A 5,678-nucleotide genomic window follows, 5' to 3' on the forward strand; every position below is an offset into this window, starting at 1 on the left:
CAGGGTAATGTGTGTGGTGTGTGTGTGTGTGTTGGAGCTCATGTACGTTTATATGTATTTGACTGTGCTTTCATATCTGTGAAACTGCATGTTCGGTGCATATCTGTTATGCATGTGTGGGTGTATATGTGAATGTGTGTCTTCATGTTTTACATCTATTTGCTTATTTATCATCATTATCTTATTTATTTATTTATTTATTTATTTTTACATTATAGTTATTATTTATTTATTTATTTGTGTAAGCTTATCTATTATTTATTCCAATTTTTTTTTTTTTTCAAGGCCTGACTAAGCGTGTTGGGTTACGCTGCTGGTCAGGCATCTGCTTGGCAGATGTGGTGTAGCGTATATGGATTTGTCCGAACGCAGTGACGCCTCCTTGAGCTACTGAAACTGAAACTGCAATGCATTGTACTGTACTGCACTGTACTGCATCATACTGGACCATACTGTATTGTATTACTTTTTGGGGGGGGTGAATCATTATGAACCGATAGAATTTTTTTTTTTTTTTTAAACATACAGTTAACACCACCACCACCACCCCAAAAGAAAAAAAACAACACAAACAGAAATCACTGTTAAAAAGAACAAACTTTGAACTTTCTTTTGATGAGCATCACATAGCAGTACACTGTACAGTGGAGTGATGGCCTAGAGGTAACACGTCCGCCTAGGAAGTGAGAGAATCTGAGCGTGCTGGTTCAAATAACGGCTCAGCCGCCGATATTTCCCCCCCCTCCACTAGACCTCGAGTGGTGGTCTGGACACTAGTCATTCAGATGAGACGATAAACCAAGGTCCCGTGTGCAGCATGCACTTAGACCACGTAAAAGAACCCATGGCAACAAAAGGCTTGTTCCTGGCAAAATTCTGTAGAACAAATCCACTTTGATAGGAAAAACAAACAAAACTGCACGCAGGAAAAAAAAAAAAAAAAAAAGGTGGCACTGTAATATAGCGACATGCTCTCCCTGGGGAGAGCAGCCCAAATTTCACACAGAGAAATCTGTTGTGATAAAAAAGAATACAATACAAATAGAAAGGATGCACTGTTGAAAAAAGGTCAGCTCCATACGTACATATACCTATTGTGACAGCCACCAGTAAGTATATACCTTTTTGGCATAACAGATTTGTCTGTTTACTCTACCCAGAAAAAGCACATCATTACAGTCCTGTACCAACCTTTTTTTGCTTTTTTTTCTGTTTCCAAGTGTACTTGTTTGACTATCAAAATGGAATTTTCAGCACAATTTTGCCAATGAAACCCCTTTAGTTGCCTTGGGCTCTTTTACATGTCCTAGGTGCATGCTGCACATTCCATTTCAGTTTGTCATCTCATTCGAAAAATTAGCATCCAAACCACCACTTTAAGTCAAACAGAGAGGGGTGGGGGTGGGGGGGGGGGGGTAAAAATCCTGGTTTGGTATAACGGACTCGAACCTGTGGACACTCACTTCCTACTTGAGTGCGATCACCACTCGGCCGGCCACCACCACTCCACTGTGATGTACACGTCTTATCTATCTAACGGTGCCGAAACATTCAAACGTGCCATCGCTGAAGCCACTTTGACAGCAGAGCTCAACCACAAGAAGCAGGAAACTTGAAGACATATCTAAAGGGCAAAAAAAACAACTAATGCAGTTCAAAATAATAATAATAATAATAATGGTATTTATATAGCGCTGGATCTTGTGCAGAGACAAATCAAAGCGCTTTCGCACCAGTCATTCACACGCATGCATAACTCTAATACTGTAGAAACTAAAGACAAGGAAGGGCAGGCAAGGGAGGCTATTTTGGGAAGAGGTGGGTTTTAAGGCCAGACTTGAAAGAGCTGAGTGTGGAGACTTGACGAAGCGAAAAAGGAAGTTCATTCCAGTCGCAAGGTCCAGAAACAGAGAAAGAACGGCGGCCAACAGTTCAAAACAGAACCAACTGAACGTAGAAGAGAATTGGAAGCCCTTCACCGGGACCAACAGACAGAAAAATTGCAAGGAGGACCGAAGGACTGATGACGCAGAATGGCTGAAAATGAACTGACGGAGAAAGGCTATAGCTGGGGGAAGCTAGCTAAGACAGCACAAGACAGGAGAACGGCTATACCTGGGTGAGGCTAGCTAAGACAGCACAAGACAGGAGAACGGCTATACCTGGGTGAAGCTAGCTATGACAGCACAAGACAGGAGAACGGCTATACCTGGGGGAAGCTAGCTATGACAGCACAAGACAGGAGAACGGCTATACCTGGGGGAAACTAGCTAAGACAGCACAAGACAGGAGAATGGCTATACCTGGGGGAAGCTAGCTAAGACAGCACAAGACAGGAGAACGGCTATACCTGGGGGAAGCTAGCTATGACAGCACAAGACAGGAGAACGGCTATACCTGGGGGAAACTAGCTAAGACAGCACAGGACAGGAGAACGGTTATACCTGGGGGAAGCTAGCTAAGACAGCACAGGACAGGAGAACGGTTATACCTGGGGGAAGCTAGCTATGACAGCACAAGACAGGAGAACGGCTATACCTGGGGGAAACTAGCTAAGACAGCACAAGACAGGAGAACGGCTATACCTGGGGGAAGCTAGCTAAGACAGCACAAGACAGGAGAACGGCTATACCTGGGGGAGGCTAGCTATGACAGCACAAGACAGGAGAACGGCTATACCTGGGGGAAACTAGCTAAGACAGCACAAGACAGGAGAACGGCTACACCTGGGGGAAGCTAGCTATGACAGCACAAGACAGGAGAACGGCTATACCTGGGTGAAGCTAGCTATGACAGCACAAGACAGGAGAATGGCTATACCTGGGTGAAGCTAGCTATGACAGCACAAGACTCGAGAACGGCTATAGCTGGGTGAGGCTAGCTAAGACAGCACAAGACAGAACAGCTATACCTGGGTGAGGCTAGCTATGACAGCACAAGACAGGAGAATGGCTATAGCTGGGTGAGGCTAGCTAAGACAGCACAAGACTCGAGAACGGCTATACCTGGGGGAAGCTAGCTATGACAGCACAAGACAGGAGAATGGTTATACCTGGGTGAAGCTAGCTAAGACAGCACAAGACAGGAGAATGACTATACCTGGGTGAGGCTAACTAAGACGGCACAAGACAGGAGAATGGCTATACCTGGGGGAAGCTAGCTAAGACAGCACAAGACAGGAGAATGGCTATACCTGGGCGAAGCTAGCTATGACAGCACAAGACAGGAGAACGGCTATACCTGGGTGAAGCTAGCTAAGACAGCACAAGACAGGAGAACGGCTATACCTGGGTAAAGCTAGCTATGACAGCACAAGACAGGAGAACGGCTATACCTGGGTGAGGCTAGCTAAGACAGCACAAGACAGGAGAATGGCTATACCTGGAGGAGGCTAGCTAAGACAGCACAAGACAGGAGAATGGCTATACCTGGGGGAGGCTAGCTAAGACAGCACAAGACAGGAGAATGGCTATACCTGGGGGAGGCTAGCTAAGACAGCACAAGACAGGAGAATGGCTATACCTGGGGGAGGCTAGCTAAGACAGCACAAGACAGGAGAAAGGCTATACCTGGGTAAAGCTAGCTATGACAGTACAAGACAGGAGAACAGCTATACCTGGGGGAGGCTAGCTAAGACAGCACAAGACAGGAGAATGGCTATACCTGGGTGAAGCTAGCTATGACAGCACAAGACTCGAGAACGGCTATAGCTGGGTGAGGCTAGCTAAGACAGCACAAGACAGAACAGCTATACCTGGGTGAGGCTAGCTATGACAGCACAAGACAGGAGAACGGCTATACCTGGGGGAAGCTAGCTATGACAGCACAAGACAGGAGAACGGCTATACCTGGGGGAAGCTAGCTATGACAGCACAAGACAGGAGAACGGCTATACCTGGGGGAAGCTAGCTAAGACAGCACAGGACAGGAGAACGGCTATACCTGGGGGAAGCTAGCTATGACAGCACAAGACAGGAGAATGGCTATACCTGGGCGAAGCTAGCTATGACAGCACAAGACAGGAGAACGGCTATACCTGGGGAAAGCTAGCTAAGACAGCACAAGACAGGAGAACGGCTATACCTGGGTAAAGCTAGCTATGACAGCACAAGACAGGGGCAGCATTGGAGAAATACAGTAGAGGATTATGTCCCACTGTGCATAAAGAGGATTATATAAGTAAGTAAGGTAGGAGAACATAAACTTGCCATGTAAGCAAACTATGCACGTCAGAATTCACAGGTAAGGAGAGAATTTACCCAGCTCATAAACCGGCTGTGCTCAGTGCCACCCACTGAAGCAATTTTTGCCCCCCATCCCCCCCCCCCCTGTCCAGTGAACTGTATCGAACTGGATCAACGCCCTCAGTGACATAATTATTACGATCCACGCAGACTCCGTTACAAGCTCCACTAGAACTCAAATTTACAAAAGAGCTGTATTTATATAGATCAAGGTCAAGAACCCACACTTACACACTCTGCTCAATTCATGCCTATGGCACTGGACTCGAAGTTTCGACAACGCGCTTGCACGAACACGACACGACACGGTACATAGGAGTTGATTACCTACCTTACATGCGATGTCGCCGGCACTTTTAGTCCCGAGTTCAAAAACCACTTTCTAATTCCCGAAAGCACAGACGAAGATTAAGTTTTCCTGCCTCAATCTGCTGGTAATTGCAGTTGTTGTGAATTGACGATTCCCGTTTCAACAATTTCGGTTGCTTGTCGCTGTATGTGGAAGCAACCAGCCACACACGCGCACTTTGTGACTGTGCTCGTGACGTCACATCCATGGCAACGGGCACAACACTGGTCAGTTGTGAGACCCAAATAATGTTGGTCCCGTCCGTGTGTGGAAAGCGTGCGGAAGGTGGTTTTGCAATTGCGCGGACAGAATTAGAAAATGTTTCGGATTTGGGGTTGAATGCCGGTCCTACTATGAAAGCGGAAGGTGGTTTCGTAATGGCGAAGATAGTAATCCAGTAGAAATGTAAACCTACACTGGGCGACTGTATAGATCTGGAGTTGCGACACTGCTGATATTGTGGGACTGATTCAAAGCCGTTCCACTGACTCCCGTTACTCCTTCTGATGATGTAATTTCACACAACAGGTGCACGCGCACTCACCGTGACAAACTGACACACACGCACAGGCACACACGCACGCGCGCGCGCACACACACACTGACACACACGCGCGCGCGCACACACACACACACACACACACACACACACACACACACACACACGCGCGCGCACACACACACACACACACACACACACACACACACACACACACACACACACACACAGAGTCTACTCAGAGTCACTCAGCTGGCACTGTGCGTAAGCAGTGCCTTTTTCAACTGATCTCCATTCCCTTAAGTTTGTTGTAGTTGGGTTTGTGTGTGTGTATGTGTGTGTGTTGTCGTTTTGTTGTTTTTGTTTTTGTTTTGATGAGGAAGGTGGCAGAATGGTTAAGACGCTCAGCTGCCAATACAGAGAGTCCGTGAGGGTGTGGGTTCGAATCCCGCTCTCGCCCTTTCTCCTAAGTTTGACTGGAAAATCAAACTGAGCGTCTAGTCTTTCGGATGAGACGATAAACCGAGGTCCCGTGTGCAGCACGCACTTGGCGCACTGAAAAAGAACCCATGGCAACGAGAGTGTT

The 5,678-nt window shown here is 47.0% G+C and overlaps 1 protein-coding gene across 2 annotated transcripts in view; it reads right to left on the reverse strand.

The window, feature by feature from the left end:
- The window catches only part of LOC143277922 (uncharacterized), a 38,313-nt gene extending 33,535 nt beyond the window's left edge, over window positions 1-4,778 (reverse strand). For both annotated transcript variants that reach the window (XM_076582899.1, XM_076582898.1), the window contains exon 1: window positions 4,576-4,778. The gene's annotated coding sequence lies outside the window, so the exon portion shown is untranslated. The remainder of the gene's footprint in view (window positions 1-4,575) is intronic.
- Window positions 4,779-5,678: the final 900 nt, after the last annotated feature.

This window comes from Babylonia areolata, chromosome 35 (genome assembly GCF_041734735.1).
Source record: "Babylonia areolata isolate BAREFJ2019XMU chromosome 35, ASM4173473v1, whole genome shotgun sequence".
NCBI lineage: Eukaryota > Metazoa > Mollusca > Gastropoda > Neogastropoda > Buccinidae > Babylonia > Babylonia areolata.